General features: G+C 40.1%; 1 protein-coding gene and 1 pseudogene across 3 annotated transcripts in view; one reads left to right on the top strand and one right to left on the bottom strand.

Annotated features, from left to right (window-relative positions):
* The window catches only part of LOC115855349 (BICD family-like cargo adapter 1), a 96,617-nt gene that overhangs the window by 24,546 nt on the left and 46,329 nt on the right, over positions 1-25,742 (top strand). The window lies entirely within an intron of this gene.
* Positions 20,131-20,730, bottom strand: LOC115855352 (small ribosomal subunit protein mS38 pseudogene; annotated as a pseudogene).

Genomic DNA, 25,742 nt, shown 5'->3' with positions numbered 1-25,742 from the left:
CTGCCAGCTTACCTTGCCTTTGTGCCCTCTCCGTTAACCAAACAGTATTATACTGTTGTAAGATGAGTGGTGTAAAAACTGGTGGCATTTGTAACTACTTCACTGGGTGAATTTAAAAATTTATTTCAGTACTTTAAAATCAAAGCTAAATCCACAAATTCATCAATATTGAGTAGTGCTACCACTATCATCCTTATCCTCCAATTTCAAATTGTTTTTTTTTTAATTAATTTATTTTTGGCTGTGTTGGGTCTTCGTTGCTGTGCGCAGGCTTTCTCAACTTGCGGCGAGCGGGGGCTACTCTTCGTTGTGGTGTGCGGGCTTCTCATTGCGGGGGCTTCTCATTGCGGTGCCTTCTCATTGCAGAGCACAGGCTCTAGGCGCGCAGGCTTCAGTAGTTGTGGCTTGCAGGCTCAGTAGTTGTGGCCCATGGGCTTAGTTGCTCCGTGGCATGTGGGATCTTCCCGGACCAGAGCTCAAACCTGTGTCCCCTGCATTGGCAAGAGTATTCTTAACCACTGCACCACAAGGGAAGCCCTTCAGATTGTTTTTAAAAGACCTAATTATTTTTAATGAGCTTATAAATCGTAGACAGTTAAATTTATAACACATTTAATATTAATAAAAGGTAACCTTTATCTGTATCTGTTTATTGAGCCTTCTGATAAGATTATATATGGGAAAGCATATGGAGTGGGAAAAACCTCACCCCATATAACTTGGAAAGCCATTAGTTTAGGTCAGTGGTTCTCAAACTATGGTCTGAGGAGCCGTAGGTCTCCAAGAAGTGCCTCAGAATAGTTTCAAGGAAGGAAGAGCTGAAAGGGACATTTAGCTGGTGGATTCCTGTCCCCTTCCCCATTTCCATTTCAACCTGAGCATTTTTATGTTTCTTATATTGAAGTTATGCTTAATTTTTATTTGGAAAAAATGGTTTTTCAGCTGTGTATTAAAACATGATTTGTAAATCACTAATCCATTAACAAATAGTTAAGAAAGCTGAGGCCCAGGGAAGTTAAGTGACTTGCCAGATCTGCAGTCCTAGTCCTTTGCTACTTCCAGTGGGGCTCTGACTGACAAATAAAAGAAGGCTCTCGTTGGGAGTAAATAATATACTGATTATTTGCAATAAAAAAATTATTATGATTATTTTTCACAAAAAAAACAAAGGAATAGTGTTCACTATTTGCAGAGGGATAACCCTAGTTATAGTTTAATTAAATAACACTGAAGTTTCTGTAACAGATAATTCCCCAAATCTCAGTAGCTTAACTGGGAAGTTAAAAACTGGTATTCCAGATTGGTGGGTGGTTCTCATTTCAGGCAGTGATTCAGTAACCCAGCCATTTCCTTCCGTCTTGTGACTATGCCACCTTCAACAGGTGGCTTCCAAGGTCATAGCAGGAGGGAAAGAGCCTGGAACTTTTCTGGGGACCATGCCTGGAAATTGTGCACGTAGCTTCCACTTATTCACTGGTCACAATTCAGTCTCAGGGCTGCACTCAGTTACCAGAGAGACTGGGAAGTGTAGGCCAGCTTTGTGCCCAGGGAGAAGTGGATGGGTGAACAGCTAGCCAGTCTTAGCCATAATGCCGTCAGTAGAAAGAACCCTGGACTTTCATTTTCTGTGCTTCAGTTTTCTAAGGAGTTGTAGTGGCTGATTACTAAGATTCTACCAGTTCTAAGTAGGATGGCAGACGTAGTTGTAACAGTACCACATGCACCATTTTGTTCCAAATAGAGAAGCTGTTGGTCTTTTTGTACTCAGGTGGTATCTCTAGAAATTGGGTAAATTCCTTTGAAGCTGTAACCTGATCCAGAATTTCCAAAAAAAAAAAAAGATCTGTTTTTCAGATTGCCCTGGGGTAGTATAGACACATTCATTTTTATATTAGGTAGGATAACACTAACTGCTGTAACAGATTAACCCTTAGATCTCAGTGGCTTTTGTTTCTCATTTCCGTAAAGTCCAAATAGTGTTCCTCTTTAGACATGAAGAAAAAAATGGCATCCTGTTTTAATGGAAAGAATTGGCCTGGAAAGCGGAAGACCTCAGTTCTAGCCCATGCTCTGTCACTAACTTTCTGAACTTAAATAAATCCTCACTCTGGGTCTCAGTTTGTGTCAGTAAAACAAGGGGATTGAATTAGATGGTTCTTTCACTCTCTAAATGTCCACATATATATAGATATTTATGTGATCTCTATTAAAAAGAAAATTCTTAAGGGAAACATTCTCCCGTTATGTGGTGTATTGGGAGTCTGGTTGTTTTGTAATGCTGCCTTCTTTACATATAGAACATACCCATCCTTCTCTGAGACCAGGGATGGTTTCTCATCTCACCAAAATTCATTGCCTCTGTATGAGAGACAGAGAGAGGTTGAGATGATTGGTGCCACTACAAAATTTATTTTCCATTCTGGTCATGACATACAAGGTACTTTCCCTGAACACAACTGATGATGTAGGCAGCGAGGAGGTGTGTACATGCTTTTCCTGTTTAAAATTATGCAGCATAGTATTAAGCTTTTACAAACCTGAGATTCCCAACTCTCTATGAATAAGTCAGATTTTCCATATTACCCTAATTTTACTAGTCGCATTCAGTGCTGTATGTCTAGCATTTGCAGAACTGGAAGAATTCCCCCTACGCACACCTGTCGTCATCAGTTGCTAGGTTACATCTTTTTACATGGTCCCAGTCTGGTGATGTTTCTATGGATACCAGTTATTCCTTCTCCTATGACACTGCTGTGGTCAGGGTCAGAGTACAGGCAAGACATAACCATGATGTCAGAGATGTTTTAGCATATGGCTTTCCATCTATATTAATGATAAGACCTAAGTAATAGATGTCAATTCCATGTTTTCTAATATTATATAAATTAAGGAAATGAGGTATTAACTGAACCTTGGATATACTTCATCACTTATGATCTTTATTCCATAATTATTTCACAGAAATAAACCTAACAAGTTATGAACTGTGAATAGGAGACCTGCTATACTGTGTCCAGTTCATGCACCACACAGACAGCATCTTTCCTTCTGTAGGGAGGGCTACCCAGGGAATATAAGCATTATCTTTGACCTTGTCCTTAAAGGTTAGGGACACTTGAGGATGCTCTTTGTCAAACTCAGTTTATCTAAATGATAAAGCATGAGGTCTATATTTTATTGCCATTTAGTATCACACATAATGATGTTTGTTTTCCTCCTGAGTTTTAGACAATATGAAGGCAGGGACTGTGTCTTTAACTGGTTTTTATCCCAGCAATGCTTGGTATTATCCAGAAAAGGCTTATTGATCTGAAGACTGAAAGAGTAGTTAATTACCAATTTGACTTTAGATTTCTAGCATAAAGTTTTAAGATGGTGAGAACCCCTTCATATTACAATTTTGAGGGTCAAGCTTAACCCATGTTACTTAGCTTTTATTTTCTGACTCTTTTATCTCACACTTGAGGAAACAACTAGGGCCTTAAGAGGATGTGACTCATCTAAGGTCACAGAGCAAGAAAAGCTGTGTTTTATGCAAATGTGTGTTGTAAAAAGTCTGAAAAAAACAGAGTTTAAACTCTTTGCAAGGGGCTTCCCTGGTGGTGCAGTGGTTAAGAATCCGCCTGCCAATACAGGGGACACGGGTCCGAGCCCTGGTCCGGGAAGATCCCACATGCCGCAGAGCAACTAAGCCCGTGCGCCACAACTACTGAGCCTGCACTCTAGAGCCTGGGGGCCACAACTCCTGAAGCCCGTGTGCCTAGAGCCCGTGCTCCACAACAAGAGAAGTCCCTTTCCCCACCTATTTTAATCTCTCCTACTGACAACCAAGAGCACTTTAGTACTTTTCTTTTGTCATTTATGTTCTGTTATCTGTTACGGTTAATTCATGTCCTTGATTCTGTTGAGTCAAGGGCTGTGCAGTCAGGGCACCTCCCACAGGGGGCTGAACACCTTGTTTGAAATAGAGTGAGTATAAGACAACATTCACGGGCTTCCCTGGTGGCGCAGTGGTTAGGAATCTGCCTGCCAATGCAGGGGACACGGGTTCAAGCCCTGGTCTGGGAAGATCCCACATGCCACGGAGCAACTAAGCCCATGCACCACAACTACTGAGCCTGTGCTCTAGAGCCCGTGAGCCACAACTACTGAGTTCACGTGCCACAACTACTGAAGCCTGTGCACCTAGAGCCCATGCTCCACAACAAAGCAAAGCCACTGCAATGAGAAGCCTGCGCACCGCAACGGAGAGGAGCCCCCGCTGGCCACAACTAGAGAAAGCCTGCATGCAGCAACGAAGACCCAACGCAGCCATAAATAAAATAAATTTTTTTTAAAAAGATGACATTCACAAGTCAAATAGGCATATATTACTTAGTTCCATGGTTCAAGTGTATAGCAAATATAACTGTTTACTAAAAAATTTTACCCAGAGGATTTATATTTTACTTCCTTTAATGCACGCTCCCACTTGCTGAATTCCTTCACTATTGTCTATATCACTGGTTCCCAGTCTTTCAGTATGCTGACCCTCCTCTTAAAAATCTAATCCAGTGACCTTCTACTATATATATATATATATTTTTTTTTTTTTTTTTTTTTTGCGGTATGCGGGCCTCTCACTGCTGTGGCCTCTCCCGTTGCGGAGCACAGGCTCTGGATGCGCAGGCTCAGTGGCCATGGCTCACGGGCCCAGCCGCTCCACGGCATGTGGGATCTTCCTGGACCGGGGCACGAACCCGTGTCCTCTGCATCGGCAGGCAAACTCTCAACCACTGCATCACCAGGGAAGCCCTACAATATTTTTGAACAGCCTTATTGAGGTATAATTTATATTTTATAAAATCCACCCATTGTAAGTGTACAGTTGTTATTTTTAGCAGATTTATAGAATTGTGCCACCATCACTGTGATCCAGTTTTAGAACATTTCTGTACCCCTACCCCTGCAAAAGTTCTTCTGTGACCTTTTGCAGTCAGTTTCCACCCCCTGCCCCCTCTCTCACCCTTAACCCCATGCAAACGCTGATCTGCTTTTGATCTGTATTGATTTACCTTTCCTGGATATTTTGTATAAGTAGAATCAGAAAACAGGTAGTTTTTTGTGTGTCTGGCTTCTTCAGCATAGTGTTTGTGAGGTTCATTTACATTGTAGCACATATCAGTAGTTAGTTCCTTTTTATTTCTGAATAGTATTCCCTTGCATGGATATAGTGTATTTTGTTTATCAGCTCACGGGTTGATAGACATTTGATTTGTTTATAGTTTTCAACTGCTATGAATAGTGCTGCTATGATCATGCATTTGATTCATGTACAAGTCTGTGTGTGGACGTTCGTTTAATTTCTCTTGAGTGGAATTGCTGTCTGGTATGTCTCTGTGTTACTTTTTAAGTAACTGCCAAACTGCTTTTCAAAGAGGCTTTATCATTTTATATTACCACCATCGATGTCTGAGTGTTCGTTTCAACACAAGAGGACCCCTTTTTAATATTAAAAAAAATTGTATACTCTCACTTGATAGTAGATTTCATTTTAGTATCTGCAGGTTGATAAAAAAGAATAAAAATGACATTAGGGAATTAGTAATACTTCTAGAAGGATTTATAGCCTGTAATCACAACAGCATTTAATGACATCATATATTTAGTCTACAGGCAGTGCTTTGTGTGCACTCTTTTAGCAGCAATTCAGGGTCCCCCAAGGATCCATGGTTGGGAGCTACTGGTCCAGATGACTTGTTTAGAAATAAATATAAGCTATCTTTTTATCCATCTTCTATAAAATAGAGACCTATCTCATAAAGTTGTTTAGAAACTAAAGCATTTGGCCCATAATAGGTGCTCAATTAGTGACAGCTATTACTACTAGGGATCAGTGTGACTTGACTATAGAGTGTAGGCTTTGGAGCCATACAGGTGAGAATTCTAACTTTCCTGAACCAGGCTAAAATAATAGCAGTCTCTCCTTTAGTCAAACTGCCTTGGAATGGAGACTGTATGGATTCTTGGAAACACTGCTTTTCATACTAGTTCCTTGCTAACTTCAAAATGCTGTTTGTATCTATCCATTTCATTTGGTCTCATCATTTTCGGATTGGAACCTTCTTTTCCTCCCCACCCTTAATTTATCAGAGTCACTTAGCAAGTATTATTCCTGTATTCTAAAGCTAATTCTCATCCCTGATTACACCTAAGAATCACCTGGGTAGCTTTTTTTTTTTTTTTTTTGTGGTATGCGGGCCTCTCACTGTTGTGGCCTTTCCTGTTGCGGAGCACAGGCTCCGGACGTGCAGGCTCAGCAGCCATGGCTCACGGGCCTAGCCGCTCTGCGGCATGTGGCATCTTCCTGGACTGGGGCATGAACCCGTATCCCCTGCATCAGCAGGCGGACTCTCAGCCACTGCGCCACCAGGGAAGCCCACACCTGGGTAGCTTTTGCACTGAATACTGATTCCTGGGTCCCACCCCCAGAGATTCTCATTTCGCTGCTCTGGGATGTGACCTGCACATCAGGTTTTTTTTTTTTTTTAAAGCAGGTGACTATAATGTGTGACCAAGGATGAGAATTGCTATTCTAATGTGAAACCAGGATTAGTGACAGCCGTTCTTGCCTACTTCAGTATCAGGAGTCAGAGTTACAAATATCTTAATTCCTTCATTAATAGAGGCATTAAGCAAAACAGAGTCTCTGGGATAGCCTGTTAGCATGACACCAAGCCGCTGGAGGAACCTCTCAGGTTCCACTTAAGTGGCCTAGTCAGTGTCTGAAAGGAGGTTGTGTGGAATGAAAGCAAAAACTTTAAGCCATGCTGAAGTAAGGGCATGTTTCATCCATCATCACTCCTTCTAGGAGGCAATGTGACATAGTGAGATGGATTCAGGTTTTGGCACTAGATGAATCTGGATTTATTTTGGTTCTGTTGATTACTAGCTGTGTTGATTGAGTTCAGAGTTTGCAACTACACATTTTTCTCATGTGGAAAAAAATAGAGATATTAAAAACACAACCAGAGTCATACTATACACCTTACAGGGTTGTTAGCATTGTAGACTATATATAAAGTTCTTAGCGTACTTGCTGGCTTAGTAAATAGCAGTTGTATGTATACTACTACTCATGCTAAAGACTGTCTTTGACTTGTTTGTATCTCCGGTGCCATTCACAGTGCCCTAATGCTCAGAAGGTTATAAAATGTGACATAGAAAACAAAATTTGATTTTTTAAAATCAATCTGACTGTTCTCCTAGGTAAATAATTAATAGAGATATGACACTATAAAATTAGTGCTTAGCAAGTGAATGTTGCTACACAGTATTGTAATGGCAGTATCCCTTCATTTTTGTTTAATGAGATTCATGGTCAAAGTCATGCAGTGTCATACAACTTAGGGACAGGAATAGTAGCACCTCAGTATTTAGCAAGAGATGCTTTAATAGTTAACAGCAGGTGTGATATAAACAAGAGAATGGGTATGAGGGACAGCTATGAAAAATAATCAGGCAAGAAGTCAATATCAGATAAATCAGAGTCAAAAAGCTTAGGACAGATAGATAAGTATAAATCAGAACATGTAAGACAAGTACAATTCATCATGTTTTTTTTTTTCCTAGCTGTGTCTGCAGAGGGCCTAGAAGCAGTGATATACTGGTAGTAATGAGTACCCCTAATGCACAGATTTCACTTCCTAAATATCATTGCCCACTAAAAGGAACCAGCGCTCCTTGGAGAAAAGAGTCATTCCAAGTCTGGAGTAAGAACTTAACAGGGTGAGCCTGAGACATCATTTTGTGCTAGAAGCAGGAAAGCTTTCAAAATCTAATGGAATAATTATATGTGTACTTCAAGTGAAAACAAGCTAATGGAGTTGTGTCAAAGGACACAGAAGGTAGTCTGAAAGGACCCCCACTGGCTAAAGTTGGGACAGTTGGAGCATTAGGCAGAATAATGGCTGCAGTTGATTTATACACATAAATATATAAAAATCCATGAGTCCATGATAAACCTCAGAAAAGAGAAGCTTCCCCCACCCCACAGTTTAAAAATTAATATCAACTCCTTACTCTAAACACCAATGAAAGGACATAATTGACCATTTTTCTAGTAACAACTGTTTTTTTTGTTTGTTTGTTTGTTTTTCTCTTGCGGTACGCGGGCCTCTCACTGTTGTGGCCTCTCCCATTGTGGAGCACAGGCTCGGGACGTGCAGGCTCAGCGGCCATGACTCACGGGCCCAGCCTCTCCTTAGCATGTGGGATCTTCCCGGACCGGGGCACGAACCCGTGTCCCCTGCATCGGCAGGGGGACTCTCAACCACTGCACCACCAGGGAAACCCAGTAGCAACTGTTTTAACGTAACCAAATAACTCTAGATAATGAGGGTATGTTCTTTTTTATGTAAGAATACCAGCTAATATTTGTAGAAGTAATGGTATAATTAGGAATCACCATTTCAACTCCTAATAAAATACCTGATTCAGGCAAAAACCATCTACAGATGATAAAAATTATTAGGTGAGAGGCAGATGGAGAATTGGAAATATAACCCCACAGATTATTTGGTTATTTCAAGGGGAAAAACACAACTTTACAATAGAGGGATTACCTTAACCTAGTGGTCTATCTTGGCATCACAGAAAGTGGAATAACCAGGCATTATGTGCTTCTTGTTGGGGTGCAGCTTGAGGTAAACAGCATCACCTGTGAAGGGTTTTGTAAAAATTGTTTAACCTGAATCTGTTCAAGGCTTTTAGATTGACTTTCAGTTTACAGAAAATGCAGAGGTTAGAGCAGGAGCAAACTATGGTGCTTAGGCCAAAATCCAGCCTGTAGCCCTTGAGCTAAGAATGGTTTTTACATTTTTAAAGGATTGTTAGAATAAGACAAATAAACCAAGAAACAAAAAAGAATATGTGACAGAGATAGTATGTGGCCCACAAAGCCTAAAATATTTATTTTCTGGACTTTTAAGGAAAATTTGCCAACCCTATTTTAGAGGAACAAGTCTAATTGCTACAAGGAAGCAATTAGACAAATCTGGAAAGTGGGCATCCCATAGGAAAACTGGCTGGGTCTATTCAATGTCATAGAAAACGAAAAGATAGGGGTGGGAATTTATTCAAGATTAGAAGAGACTTACAAATGTAGAAAACAAACTTATGGTTACCAGGGGATAAGGGGGTAGAGGGATAAATTGGGAGATTGGGATTGACATATACACACTACTATATATAAAATAGATAACTAGGGGCTTCCCTGGTGGTGCAGTGGTTGAGAGTCCCCCTGCCGATGCGGGGGACGTGGGTTTGTGCCCCAGTCTGGGAGGATCCCACATGCCGTGGAGCGGCTAGGCCCGTGAGCCATGGCCACTGGGCCTGCGCGTCCAGAGCCTGTGCTCCGCAACAGGAGAGGCCACAGCAGTGGGAGGCCCGTGTACTGCACACACACACAAAAAAGATAACTAATAAGAACCTACTGTACAGCACAGGGAACTCTACTCACTACTCTGTAATGGCCTATATGGGAAAAGAATCTAAAAAAAGGGTATATGTATATCTGATTCACTTTGCTGTACACCTGAAACTAACACAACATTGTAAATCAACTATACCCCAATAAAAATTAAAAATAAAATAAAATAGCATGAGAAAAAAACAAATAAGATTAAAAGACTTGAGAATTAATATTGTTAAAATGACCATACTGCCCAAAGCAATCTACAGATTTATTGCAATTCCTATCAAAATACCCATGACATTTTTCACAGAACTAGAGCAAATAATCCTAAAATTTATTTGAAACCACAGAAGACCCTGAGTTGCCAAAGCAATCTTGGGAAAGAAGAGCAAAGCTGGAGGTATCACCCGCCAAGACTTTAGACTATACTACAAAGCTACAATAATCAAAATGGCCTGGTACTGGCAAAAAAAAAAAAAAAAACCAGACACATAGATCAGTGGAACAGAATAGAGAGCTCAGGAATAAACCCAGGCACCTATGGTCAATTAATGTACAGCAGAGCAGGCAAGAATATACAATGAGGGAAAGATAGACTCTTCAATAAGTGGTGCTGGGAAAACTGGTCAGCTACATGTAAAACAGTGAAATTAGAACATTTTCTCACACCATATTAAAAAAAAAATGGATAAAGACCTAAATGTAAGACCTGGAGCCTTAAAACTCCTGGAAGAGGACATAGGCAAAACATCCTTTGACATAAATTGTAACAATATATTTTGAGATCTGTCTGGTAAGGCAAAAGAAACAAAAGCAAAAATAAACAAAGGGACTTAATTAAACTTAAAAGCTTCTGCACAGCAAAGGAAACCATTGACAGTCTACTGAATGGGAGAAAATGTTTGCAAACAATATTACTGATAAGGGGTTAATATCCAAAATATATAAACAGGTCATACAACTCAGTATCAAAAAAAAAAAACCTCACAAAGAACCCAATCAAAAAATGGGCAGAACACCTGAATAGACATTTTTCTAAAGAACACATACAGATGGCGAATAGGCACATGAGAAGATACTCAACATTGCTAATTATTAGAGAAATGCAAATCAAAACAACAATGAGATATCACTTCACACCTGTCAGAATGGCTATCATCAAAAAGTCTACAAATAACATGGGACTGAGTGAACTGATGAGGATGATTATAATTTTTGTGACTTTGTTAGAATAAAAAAAAAATCCCACGAGGACTCAGAGGCAAAGAATATACAAATGAATTTTCACTGCAAAGTAAAGGAGCTGTTACAGTGGAGGATTACTGGACTGAATGTCAATATTATGACATAGTATGAGCGTGTTTTGTGTTTGGTAATTGCAATCATTGTTGCTTTTGTTGTGGTCATCCATTTACAATGCTTGGTGTCAGTCTATCTCTTGTAAAAAAAGAAAAAGTCTACAAATAACAAATGTCGGCGGGGATGTGGAGAAAAGGGAATTCTCATACACTGTTGGTGGGAATGTAAATTGGTGCATCCACTATGGAAAGCAGTATGGAAATTCCTCAGAAAACTGAAATTAGAACTATCATATGATCTAGCAGTTCCACTCGTGGGTACATATTCAGAAAAAAATGAAAACATTAATTCAAAAAGATACATGGACTCCAATGTTTACAGCAGCACTATTTACAATATCCAAGACATGGGAACAGCCCAAGCGCCCATCAACAGACAATTGGCTTAAGAAGATGTGGTGTACACACACACACACACACACACACACACACACACACACACACACACACACACAGAGGAATACTACTCAGCCATAAAAAAGAGTGAAATTCTGCCATTTGTAGCAATGTGGATGGACCTAGAGAATATTATACTTAGTGAAATAAGTCAGACAAAGACAAATACTGTATGATATCATTATATGTGGATTCTAAAAAAATAAAACAAGTGAATGTAAATAGCAAAACAGAAACAGACTCCCAGATATAGAAGGCAAACTAAACTAGTGGTTACCACTGGGGAGAGGGAAGAGGGGAGGGGCAAGATACAGGGGTATGGAATTAAAAGATATAAACTACTGTGTATAAAATAGATAAGCAACAAGGATATATTGTATAGCCCAGTGAATTATAGCCATTATCTTGTAATAACTTTTTTTTATTTATTTATTTTTGTCTGTGTTGGGCCTTCGTTTCCGTGTGAGGGCTTTCTCTAGTTGTGGTAAGTGGGGGCCACTCTTCATCACGGTGCGTGGGCCTTTCACTGTTGCAGCCTCTCTTGTTGCGGGACACAGGCTGCAGACGTGCAGGCTCAGTAGTTGTGGCTCATGGGCCAGTTGCTCCGTGGCATGTGGCATCTTCCCAGACCAGGGCTCGAACCCGTGTCCCCTGCATTAGCAGGCAGATTCTCAACCACTGCGCCACCACGGAAGCCCTATCTTGTAATAACTTTTAATGGAGTATAATCTGTAAAAATCATTGAATCACCTGAAACTAATATAATATTGTAAATCAACTATACTTCAATAAAAAATATATAAAAGTATATTGGGAACTTCTCCTTCCAGACAAGCTGGAATAATAGGAACCAGATTACCTTCCTACCTAAGAAAAACCAAAAAGAAACTATATGAAACAATAGTTTTCAGGACACTGGGCATCAAACAATGAAGGATAGTGATCCCTGAGGGACGGCAAACAAAAGAGATGAGCCCTACAATTGTCCCATCCTGCCTTGAGTTTCCAGGCTCTGACATCAGGAGCAGGAACTGAGCAGAGCCCAGTAGATTCCCTGAGTTAACATGGAGCTGTGAGTCTAGGGAGACCAGTGCAGCAACAGTTCATAGGACAGAGTATCAGAAAGAAAAGATAGATGGAGAGAACCAGAGATCTGCGAAGTTCTTTCTTGAATGCTCAGCAGAGACTGATTAGCACAAGACATGAGCAAACTAGTCAAGACTGGGAATTTGAAGAAATTACAAGCAGTGTTGCCCAGGGCTCACACAGTGATGGCAACAGGCACTGTTACCACCAGCTAGACAGGAAAATTTCATAATTCATTAGACATTCGGTAGAGTACTCAGGAAGGTCTTGCCTTTGTAGTAGGGAATAATTAGTTCTAGACTGAGCACTGCTCTGGACCTGCCTAACAAATCTTAAAAGCAAGATTCAAAAGGATCAAACCATGTCCAAGTAACTTAACTGTTTCCCAGAACAAAGCTCAAAAAGAATTATAGGAATAACAAAGAGGCAAGAAGACATGATCCATAAAGAGGAAAATCAATCCATTGAAACTGACCCAAAGCTGACACAGATATTAGAATTAGCAGAGAAGAACATTAAGAGAGTGATTATAACTTGTACTCTGTATGTTCAGAAGTTGAGTAGAGACACAGAATATATAAAATAGATCCAAATAGAACTTCTAGGAATGAAAACTACAATGTCTGAGATGAAAAGTACACTGACAAGATTCATTGCAGATTAGACATTGCAGAGGAAAAGATTAGGGAATTTGAAGGCATAGCAATAGAAATTCTCCACGATGAAACACAAAAAGGAAAAGAAAAGAGCATCAGTTAGCTGCAGGACAACTTCAAGTGGCCTAATACAAGTGTAATTGGATTCCCCAAAGAGAGGGAAGTACAGAAATAATATCTGAAGAAATTGCTGAAAATTACCCAAACTTGATGGAAAGTATAAACCCACAGATCTGAGAAGTTCAAGGAACACCAGACAAAGAAACATGAAGAAAACTACACTGTCAGTTAACAATTTACTGCCTTTCAGCGCCAGATGCACCCTCAGTACACACTCTGAGATAAACAAAGGAATTCTTTAAAGTTAGCGTGATGTTAAGCTTTCTTAATACAGGGCTCTGGTGCTAGAGGGACACTGTAGGAGAAAGAAGCTCTCCTGCTGTTTCTGGTGCCGGTTGGGGGTCAGAGGTGTCAGTGTGAGGACATCTGGTGTAGCCTTCCACAACATGGTCTTTTTGCAATGTTTGCACCCTTGTCCTTTCTTCAGCTCTTTGAACATATAAACTAGAACCTCCATGTGACCCTGTGCTCTGAAGGTTTCCTTCCCCCATCAACACTCAGACTCTCTCCTGCATGTCATTGGTTGCCAGTTACCTGCTCCCCACCTGCACTCCACAGTATAGCTTATTGTTTGCCTGGGAACTCCAGACCACCTCTGACCTGGTCAAACTAGCAGACTTCTCTGCTATCCAGTGGGGCTATACCATACCTCCTCCCAATGAGGTCTGAACCCTTCCACATCTGTCCTTTATGGATATTCTCATTCAGCTATAGTGTACCATATAGGGTTTCCTTATTTCTTTTAGTTACTCTTTTATCATGGTTAATAACCCTTTATATTAAATTCCCTCTTTTTTTTTTTACATCTTTATTGGAGTATAATTGCTTTACAATGGTGTGTTAGTTTCTGCTTTATAACAAAGTGAATCAGCTATACTTATACATATATCCTCATAGGTCTTCCCTCTTGCGTCTCCCTCCCTCCCCCTCTCCCTATCCCACCACTCTAGGTGGTGGCAAAGCACTGAACTGATCTCCCTGTGCTATGCGGCTGCTTCCCACTAGCTATCTATTTTACATTTGGTAGTGTTTATATGTTCATATATATACACTACCACTCTCTCACTTTGTCCCAACTTACCATTCCCCCTCCCCATGTCCTCAAGTCCATTCTGTAGTAGGTCTGCATCTTTATTCCCGTCCTGCCCCTAGCTTCTTCATGACCTTTTTTTTTTTTTAGATTCCATATATATGTGTTAGCATACGGTATTTGTTTTTCTCTTTCTGACTTACTTCACTCTGTATGACAGACTCTAGGTCCATCCACCTCACTACAAATAACTCAATTTCGTTTCTTTTTATGGCTGAGTAATATTCCATTGTATGTATGTGCCACATCTTCTTTATCCATTCATCTTAAATTTCCCCTCTTAATCTACTATGTGATTTCTTTCTCCTGGTTGGACCCAACTGCTACATGCACTAAGGCACACAATAATCAAATTGCTTAAAACTGGTGATAGAGGGAAAATCTTAAAAGCAACCAGAGAAAAAGACACAGTACGTAAAGAGGAACAAAGAAATGAATGACATCATATTTCTCATCAAAAATAATGTAAGAGGGAATATAATGGAGCACATCTTTAAAGAACTGAAAAGAAATCTTTCAATCTAGAATTCTACACACAGTGAAAATATATTTTGTAAGTTAAGGTGAAAGACATTTTCAGATATACAAAATAATTTATCAGCAGATTTACACTGTAAAAAAATGCTAAAAGAAGTTTTTCAGGCAAAAGGGAAAATGATACCAGGTGGAAATCTGGATCTACACGGAAGAACGGAGAGAGCTAGAAATGGTAATTATATGTAAATACAGTTTTTTTCTTATTATAGAAATGTCTTTAAATCATAATTGACTATTTAAACAAAAATGATAACAGTGTATTATGGGGTTTATAACATTTGTAAAAATAAAATGCATTAACAATAGCCTAAAGGTCAGAAGGGGAGAAATGGAAGTATGCTATTATAAAATTATTATACTATATGTGAAGTGGAAGGATAACACTTAATGGTAGACTGTGGTAAGTTAAAATGAATATCATATACCCTAAAGCAATCACTAAAATAATAAAACAAAGAATTATAGCTAATAAGCCAACAAACAAGATAAAATGGAATCATAAAAATATTTCATTAATTTTTTAAAGGCAGAAAGAGAGGAAAAGTAGAAGAACATATAGTACAAATAGAAAACAAATAGGAGGTGATAGACTCAAACCTAAACTTATCAATAGGTCACATTAAATGTAAATGGTTAAAACATCAGCAGTTAAAAAGCAGAATCTGTCTGATTGGATAAAAAAGTAAGGCACTAATAGGTTAAAAATAAAAGGATGGAAAAACTATACCATACTATTGCTAGTCAAAAGAAAGCTGAAGTGGCTACATTATTTAATATCAAATAATGTAATAAAATAAAGTACATTCCAGAGCAAAGAATATTACCAGCAATAGAGAAGCCCATTTCATAATGGTGAAGAGGTCACTCAAGAGAACATAACAGTCCTAAATGTTTATGCCTTTAATAACAGAGTTTCAAAATACACGAAGCAAAAAGTGATAGGACTGAAAGCAAAAATAGACAAATTCACAATTCAGTTTATCTCTCTCAATTACTGATAGAACAAGTAAACAGAAAATAAGGATATAGGAGACTTGAACCAACTATCAACCAGGTCTGATTAGACTTAGACTTGATAGAATACTCCACCTAACAATAGCAGGATGTACATTATTTTCAAGTACACATCTTACCAAGATAGACCATATTATGGGCCGTAAAAGTCTAAATAAATTAAAAATAAGTGAGGTTTATCCTAGGAATTTAGGGTTGATTTAACCTTCAAATATTAATTAATATAATTCACCTATTAACATACTAAAAGAGAAAGACCATATGATTATCTCAGACACAAAGCATTTGACCAAATCCAACATCCATTCCTGATGAAAACTCTCAGCAGGCTAGGAATCGAAGAGAACTTTTTGATAAGGGTCATTTACAAAAAACCTACAGGTAACGTACTTAAATGGCAAAAGACTCCTGAGGTTAGGAACAAGGCAAGGATGTCTGCTCTCTCCACTTCACTTTTTTTTTTTTTAATTGAGGTATAATTGACACATAACATTATATTAGTTTCAGTTGTACAACATAATAACTTGATACTTGTATATATTGTAAAATGATAGCCGCAGTAAATCTGGTTAACATCTGTGACCATACATAGTTAGAAAATTTTTTCCTTATAAAAACTTTTATTAACTATAGTCAACATGCTGTATATTACATCCCCATGACTTATTTTATAACTGGAAATTTGTACCTTTTGACCTCCACCTGTTTCACCCACCCTTGCCTCTGGCAACTACCAATCTGTTCTCTGTATCTATGAGCTTGGGTATATTTTTGGTTTTGGTTTTGCTTTTTTTAGATTCCACATATAAGTGAGATCATATGGTATTTGTCTTTCTTTGTCTGACTTATTTCACTTAGCAGATTCCCTCTACGTCTATACATGTTGTTGCAGATGGCAAGACTTCATTATTTTTATGGTTGAATAATATCCCATTGTATATATGTACACCATATTTTCTTTATCTGCTTATTCATCAGTGGACACTTAGGTCGTTTCCATACCTTAGCTGTTGTAAATATGCTGCAGTGAACGTGGAAGTGCATACATCTTTTCAAGTGTCTTTTTTTTTTAATTTATTTATTTTTGGCCGCATTGGGTCTTTGTTGCTGCATGCGGGCTTTCTCTAGTTGGGGCGAGCGGGAGCTACTCTTCGTTGTAGTGCACAGGCTTCTCATTGCAGTGGCTTGTCTTGTTGTGGAGCATGGGCTCTAGGGTGCGCAGGCTTCAGTAGTTGTGGTGTGCAGGCTCTAGTTGTGGCTTGTGGGTTCTAGAGTGCAGGCTCAGTAGTTGTGGCGCACGGGCTTAGTTGCTCCGTGGCATGTGGGATCTTCCCGGACCAGGGATTGAACCCGTGTCCCCTGCATTGGCAGGAGAGTTCTTAACCACTACACCACCAGGGAAGTCCCATGAGTTCTTTTTTGCCTCTGCTGCTTCCCACAGCACCTGAGTGATCCACAGTCTGGACATAACAAATTCCAGTTTGTCTCTAGGTGTCCTATTTCCCAGAGGATCAAAAACTTTAGACTTGAACAGATTTCACAGATAGAATATGCTTCCAGATATGAACTTAGAATCTACTCTGTTTAAATTTTTCTAGTTTTGGTTTTCACAAATTCAGCAAACATTTATTGAGAACTGACTACCAGCTACAGGCAAGGCATCAAGTTATCCATCACTTTATCTTATTTTCTGATGCATTTCAAAGGAAGTTGGAGACATCAGTATACTTTACTCCTTAATACTTTAGGATGTATACCATTAACTAGAGTTCAGCGTTTGTTTACAGTTTCTTTTGTATTTGTGTCTGTAACTTTGTGTGCCAGGCACATGATAGGTGCTTATCAAACGTCTATTGAATATATGAATGACTGAGTCAGATCAAAACACAAAAAGAAAGAAGACTGGAGTGTGTGCATTCATGAAAGTGGTAGAACCCTATGCAGTTTGCAAAGGGCATTTTGTATCTGCTGCCTTGACAGTCTCAAAATAAAATTCCTTCCACCATACTTTCCCTTCAATCCATTACATGTATACGAAGACCCACACATACCTGTGTTAGAATATTCCTTTCTCAGAGGCAAAACATTCCATTCTCAGAAGCCAGGAAGAGGGAATCTTTTAGGAAAATGAGGACAGAATAAATCAATGCTCCTCTTCCTGGTGTGGCTCTGGGGTCACGCTGGGCATGAGCCATGACAAAAACGAGGAACAGCTGATTAGGGTTTAAAGGGAGGTTTGTTTGTTTGCTTGCTTGCTTGCTTGCTTATTTGGGGGGGCTTTTGGTCTCAGTATCTCATGGCCTAGCCAGGCTGTCCTCCATATAGACCTGTCACTTTTAGGCAGACGGATGGGTTAAAGAATGGGCAGTTTCTGCTTATCCAAATTCTGCCCATTTTTCCAGGACCAGCTGGCAGTTCAGCTCCTTCATGAAGACTTCCCTCACCATTCTAGCAGTGATTGCTTCATTTTCTGAGTTCATTATCACTGACTTAGCACTTACTATTCATTGCCTTGGAGATTTTGTTTTAACTTATTTTTTTATTGAGGTATAATTGATTTACAATATTACATTAGTTTTAAGTGTACACATAGTGATTCAAAATTTTTTAGATTATATTCCATTGAAAGTTATTATAAAATATTGGCTGTATTTCCTATGCTGTATAATATATCCTTATAGCTTATTTATTTATTTATTTATTTAAAATAATTTTATTGATTGATTTATTTATTTTTGGCTGCGTTGGGTCTTTGTTGCTGCGCTCGGGCTTTCTCTAGTTGTGAGTGGGGGCTAGTCTTCGTTTCAGCGCGTGGGCTTCTCATTGTGGTGGCTTCTCTTGTTGCGGAGCACGGGCTCTAGGCGTGTGGGCTTCAGTAGTTGCGGCTCGTGGGCTCAGTAGTTGTGACTCACGGGCTTATTTGCTCCACAGCATGTGGGATCATCCTGGACCAGGGCTCGAACCCGTGTCCCCTGCATTGGCAGGCGGATTCTTAACCACTGTGCCACCAGGGAAGGCCCGCTTATTTATTTTTTACATAGTAGATTGTACCTCTTTATCCCCTACCCCTAATCTGCCCCTCCCCCTTCCCTCTTCCCACTGGTAACCATGGTAAACCACTAGTTTGTTCTCTATATCTGTGAGTCTGTTTCTGTTCTGTTATATTCATTAGTTTGTTTTATTTTTTTAATTCCATGTATAAGTGATAACATACAGTATCTGTCTTTCTCTGACTTTATTTCACTAAGCATAATACCCTCCAGGTTCATCTATGTTGTTGAAAATGGCAAAAGTTCATTTTTCTTTAATGGCTGAATAGTATTCCCGTGTGTGTGTGTGTGTATCACATCTTCTTTTAAAAATTTTTAAAAATTTTATTGGAGTGTAGTTGATTTACAATGGTGTGTTAATTTCAGATGTATAGCAAAATGGTTCAGTTATACATATACATATACAGGAAAATAATCTGAAAAAGAATGAATATAGGTTATTACAGAATATTTAGTAGAGTTCCCTGTGCTATACATTACGTCCTTGTTGGTTATCTATTTTATATATAGTAGTGTGTGTATGTTAATCCCAAGCTCCTAATTTATCCCTCCCTCCCACGTTTCCCCTTTGGTAACCATGAGTTTGTTTTTGAAATCTGTGAGTCTGTTTCTGTTTTGTAAATAAGTTCATTTATATCATTTTTTAAAAATTAGATTCCACATATGAGTGATATCATATGATATTTGACTTTCTATGTCTGACTTACTTCACTTAGTATGATAATCTCTGGGTCCATCCATGTTGCTGCAGATGGCATTATTTTGTTCTTTTTTATGGCTGAGTAATATTCTATTGTATATATGTACCACATCTTTTTTATCCATTCCTCTGTTGATGGATATTTAGGTTGCATTCATGTCTTGGATATTGTAAATAGTGCTGTAGTAAACATTCGGGTGAATGTATCTTTTCAAATTATGGTTTTGTCCAGATATATGCCCAGGAGTGGGATTGCTGGATCATATGGTAGTTCTATTTTTAGTTTTTTAAGGAACTTCCATACTGTTCTCCATAGTGGTTGTACCATTTTACATTCCCACCAGCAGTGTAGGAGGGTTCCCTTTTTTCCACACCCTCTCCAGCATTTATTGTTTGTAGAGTTTTTGATGATGGCCATTCTGACCAGTGCAAGGTGATACCTCATTGTAGTTTTGATTTGCATTTCTCGGATAATTAGTGATGTTGAGCATCTTTTCATGTGCCTTTTGGCCATCTGTCTGTCTTCTTTGGAGAAATGTCTATTTAGATCTTCTGCCCATTTCTTGATTGGGTTGTTTGTTTGTTTGATTTTTTGATGGCTAAGTTCTCCAAATATTTATTACGGTGGCTCATCAGCAGTAACAGGGCTGGGGGAGGGAGACACGAGACTCATTTGCCCTTCAGGTAGAGCTTGGGGGTCTGCCAGCCTGCGGGGGCTTCCTTCAGGCCCGCCTTCCGCCAGATGCGCCTCAGGTCTGTCTCGAACCTCATCTGCTTCCGTTTCAGGCGTCCCTCCCTGACTTTCTGCCGCAGGAACCAGGTCCTCTTGACCAGCTTGCGGTACTTGTGATGATTCATCTTCTGCCGGCGGATCTTGAGCACGTTTTTGGACTGTATCTGGGGTGCGTCCCAGACCTCTTTACCCCCCTGCTCGACCCCTTCCCCCACCTGGCTGGGTGGACACTCATAGACTTGGGCTGGAGACACAGTCCCTGGGGCCCCAGCATCCAGTCTGGGCAGGAGGTAGCGAACGGTCAGCCAGCTCGCCAGGGGGCTGATGGACATCTTCCTGGGGACCAGCATCTCCTCAAGCTCCATGTGGACCCGCCTGTCAGGGAGGGAGGCAACCCCACTTGGGCCTATTGGTTGCATGCTGTAGCGAGGCCTGCAGGCATGCCTGCCCAACACCTCGCAGACAGGCCAAGGCCCACTACAACCTGCCCAGGGAACAGCCCTGAGCAGCTGGGAAGTCAGGCACACCATGAACATGGTCTGTGCTTGGCGGCGGCCCCAGGCACTCAGTGGAGCGCGCGGGTGGTGTCGACGCTCGGGTCTTAGGCCCCGAGCCCCAGCCAGCGGCGGTCGCCTCCGCCGTCCCTGGAGCCCTCACACCGCGGCCTCACGCTGACTTCCCAGACGCAACCGGGAGACTCAGCTGACCATTCCACCGCGCTCGAGTTGTTTGTTTTTTTGACATAGAGTTGCATGAGCTGTTTGTATGTTTTGGAGATTAATCCCTTGTCAGTCACTTTGCAAATAATACCCTCCAGGTTCATCTGTGTTGTTGCAAATGGTGAAATTACATTCTTTTTTATGAGTAATATTCCTGTTTGTGTGTGTGTGTGTGTGTGTCACATCTTCTTTATACATTCATCTGTTGATGGGCAGAATGGTACTTGCTGACACCAGTGTCCACATGGTAGAGCAAGCTCCCAAAAATGGCTGCCACCAGTGTCTTTGTCCCTAGGGTGAGCTCCAGTTGCCTCCTGCTTCTCGGGGAGACTCTACAAAATCAGCAAGTGTGTCTGACCCAGGCTCCTTTCAAATTACTGCTTCTGCCCTGGGTCCTGGAGCAGGTGGGATTTTGTGTGCACCCTTTAAAAGTGGAGTCTCTATTTTCACTGCAGTAATTTTTCATTATCCTAATTTCAAGCTCATATTCACATTTTCCCAATTGACCTTCAAAGATGTACTTTACTCTTGGTTTGCAAACCAGAATCCAATCCAGGACTATGCATTATGTTTGTTGCATTATATCTGGTCCCTTAAGTATTATTTATTGTAGTACAATTCCTCTTTTTCATTGACATGTTGAAGAAGCTGGGCCAGTTGACCTGTAGAAAGTTCCAGCTTCTGTATTTGTCTGGCTGCTTCCTCATAGTGACATTTAGCTCATTCTTCTATTCCCTGGCATTTCCTATTAACTGGAGGTTATATATTAAAGCTTACTGGATTCAAATCAAACATTTTTGGCTAGAAGATGTACATTTATGATGATAATGTGAGATCCTCCATTATTCAGTTGTGTTTTCTCGCTTTTGACAAGACATGTAATCTGTGGCGTTTTCAGGCATTGATTTTGAAGGATTCTGCTTTCAGCACCACCAAATACTGGAACATAATTTCTCATCCTTTGTGGTCATTGAACGTTTTGATAAAAATAGCATATCACCAACTAAATTTTCGCACGTAACTTTCCTATGATTCCTATGGTCATATGGTTTTGGTTCATATAATTTAGTATTCATATATTGGAAAATGAAACAGTATTAGTTTTAGACTAACATAAATTATATTTTATCTGTAAAAATGAGATTAAGAAGATTTCAAATGGATAAGATTACCTGACAAACCAAGAATTGTGTTTTAATGAGTACAGGTTTGGGAACATGCGAAGTACAATCAAGGCATGACTGGACTTATTTTTAACTAAAATTATAATACTAAAGTTAACTAAACACAGAGGGGTTTGAGAGCTGCAGCCTGGTGGTGGGTCTCCTTCCCTGGAGTGGGAGTGCTGGGCTTGAACAGAAGTTTCTGGGCCATTGGTCCCTGGAGAGACCATAGCATGTGATTTTATGACTCTGATTGGCATATAAGATCATCCAGGAGACTCCCAAACTGGAATTTGGCTTCATATGCCAATTTCTTTGAAGGGATGCAGGGATCAGCAAACTTTTTATTTGTTATCTCACCATTGCTGGTGGGCAGGAGTCAGCCTGGCTTAACTGAGCCCCTATGCTCTAGGTCTTACAAGCACCTCCACAGGCACACCCCCTCCTTCCAGAGGAACCACTCTCCAGACTTTTATGGTAATCAATCCTTTCCTTTGTGGCTGGCAGGGGCTACTCTTCGTTGCGGTGTGCGGGCTTCTCATTGCGGTGGCTTCTCTTGTTGCGGAGCATGGGCTCTAGGCACGCAGGCTTCAGTAGTTGCAGCATATAGGCTCAGTAGTTGTGGCGCAGGCTCTAGAGTGCAAGCTCAGTAGTTGTGGCACACGGGCTTAGTTGCTCCGCAGCATGTGGGATCTTCCCAGACTAGGGCTTGAACCCATGTCCCCTGCATTGGTAGGTGGATTCTTAACTGCTGCAACACCAGTGAAGTCCCTTCTCTGATTATTCTTCAAGATAGATTCCTAGCAGTAAAATAAATGGGTCAGAAAGTGTAACCATGGAAGATAATTTCAGGACTTCTGTGGATTTACTCCATAATCAGAAGGATAGCCTTTATTCTAGTTTAATTCTTCTACAGTGTAAACTAGCTACACTTTGTTTAGTGTGGCAGCAAACTATAGAATCAGTAAGCAATTTCCTTGTATTGGATCATCAGACTCGTTTTCTTCCTCAGATTCATCTGGAAATGTATTTCTTTTCCTTTTTTTTTCTTTCTAATGTATCCCTCCCTCCCCCCTCCTCCACTTCCCCTTTGGTAACCATAAATTTGTTTTCTATGTCCGTGAGTCTGTTTTTGGTTTTTTTTGTTTTTGTTTTTGTTTTTTGGCTGCATTGGGTCTTAGTTGCGGCAGGTGAGACCTTCGTTGAGGCATGCAGGATCTTTCATTGCAGCGCACAGGCTCTTTATGGTGTGCGGGCTTCTCTCTAGTTGTGGCATGCAGGTTTTCTCTTTCTAGTTGTGGTACACAGGCTCCAGAATGAGTGGGCTCTGTAGTTTACGGCACACGGGCTCCATAGTTGAGGCGTTCAGGCTTAGTTGCCCTGCGGCATGTGGGATCTTAGTTCCCCAACCCGGGATCAAACCCATATCCCCTGCATTGGGAGGCGGATTCTTTACCACTGGACCACCAGGGAGGTCCCTGTTTTTGTTTTATAAATAATTTCATTTGAACTATTCTTTAGATTCAACGTATAAGTGATGTCATATAATATTTGTCTTTCTCTGTCTGACTTTTTTCACTTAGTATGATAAACTCTAGGTCCATCTGGAAATGTACTTCTTTCATGCTTCCTAATACCCATTCATTTGGGTTTATGTAGTAATTATGGCTGATTGGCGGGAAAGCTTAGAGCTGTTGATTCTCATTGTATAGAAATAGCAATTATCCATGATCAAATGTATAAATAAAGACATTGATTCAGTATGCTTTGAGGATTCACTTTCCAGAACTTAAGTTCTATCAATTGAATGTTTTAATATGCTTGCTTCTATGTTGTTGCTTTCACTTTAGCAGATGTAAAATGCGTGTGTTCATTTACCTGTTTCATGTCCTTCCCTGAAAGCAGGGCTGCGTCCTGGTCCGTGCCTAACATCTTTCCTTGCCTGTGGTGGATGTTCAATAACTGTGTGTTGGAATAGTATTGGATTACCATGTTATTTGGAATTGTTGCTTTTTGCTCTTCCTCTTAATATGTTAGGTCTATTAATGAATGATCATTTTGATTTTTACAGCACCTTCTCCTGTACCTAGGAGCTCTGAGGTGGCAGGTTGTTTGGATTCTTTTTGGTTTGGAATAATTATTCTGACATTTAAATGAGCCTCTGTCTGAAAGTGCGGAAATTTTCATTTCTATCTTTTTAAGCTTCCTTGCTCCCGAGAAGTTTCAGGTTTATAAGACTGCAGTTAATTAATCTCCACCATCGCATCCCAGATAAGACGGGAGGTGACAGAAAGGAAGCAGAAACAAGTTTAAATAGAATAGTGCTTAGCAGTGAGATAGCGCTTTATACTTGAAAGCCTTCGCAGACATTAACTAATCAATTTTCCAACACATTGGAGAAGTCGGAAATGGGTTTTCATTATGTACTTAATTGCTGAGAAAGTGAGATATGCTTTTAATCTCTTAACTCTTCCTGAGAAGTGGACATTCACTTGGAACAACTTACTTTTTTTTTTAAGTTTAGGTATGTTTATTTATTTTTTAATTTATTTATTTTGATTATTTTTGGCTGCGTTGGGTCTTCCTTGCTGTGCACAGGCTTTCTCTAGTTGTGGCAAGCTGGAGCTTCTCTTCGTTGTGGTGCGCGGGCTTCTCATTGCAGTGGCTTCTCTTGTTGCGGACCACAGGCTCTAGAGTGCGCAGGCTTCAGTAGTTGTGGCACACTGGCTCAGTAGTTGTGGCTCACGGGCTCTAGAGTGCAGGCTCAGTAGTTGTGGCACACGGGCTTAGTTGCTCTGCGGCATGTGGGATCTTCCCGGACCAGGGCTCGAACCCGTGTCCCCTGCATTGGCAGGCGGATTCTTAACCATTGCGCCACCAGGGAAGCCCCTCTGTTTTTCTTAATCTGAATTTTTAAAAAGAGACTCATCCTTTGACCTTCCATTTTTCTCAGGAGACAACTGAGTCAACTTCAAGGCTTATGGGTTTCGTCTTCACGAAGTCAACACACTAGGCAGTTTGCAGAAGCAGTAAGCTCCTCTTGCTCCCTCACCATTTTGGAGAAACAAGAAGATAGAACAGATGCCAACTCAGAACACAAAGTAACGTCTAATTGCCCCTGAAAGGTGGTTTGACTGTGGGTAGAGTTAGTTTGTCCCATGTGTTTGAAGGTCTGAGGAAACCGAGGCCAGATTGCTTACATGAATTGCTTATGTTCACCCAGTTAGGAATGGAGTCCCGTGACAGGTGATCCCTGTCCCAATACTTTTTGGTTCTTAACCTTTTTTCCATCAAGACACATGCTTAATTTGCCCAGAGAGCTAGCTCTAACTATAATACAATACCTTTTCTCTTCTAGTCAAGAAAATATAGCGAGTGAACATTTTGAATTTGTGACTATTGAAATTTTCTGAAGAAATGAAATATTTACTTCATTACTCTGTTAGTAATAACAAATGACTTGCAACATATCTCACAACTGATCATGACCAAACAGTATGTTCATAGTTAGAGCTTTATATAATACCTTTTAATTAATATTTTTTTCAAAATAGTAAATGGACATCATTAGAAGTCTTTCAGTATGTTTGATTTCTTAAAACAAAAACAAACAAACAAAAGTCCCAGGAGTCTTTGCCTCCCCACTTGCTTATACCAAGCATAGTT

This window comes from Globicephala melas, chromosome 13, assembly GCF_963455315.2.
Source record: "Globicephala melas chromosome 13, mGloMel1.2, whole genome shotgun sequence".
NCBI lineage: Eukaryota > Metazoa > Chordata > Mammalia > Artiodactyla > Delphinidae > Globicephala > Globicephala melas.
This window is presented reverse-complemented; position numbering and strand designations above follow the sequence as displayed.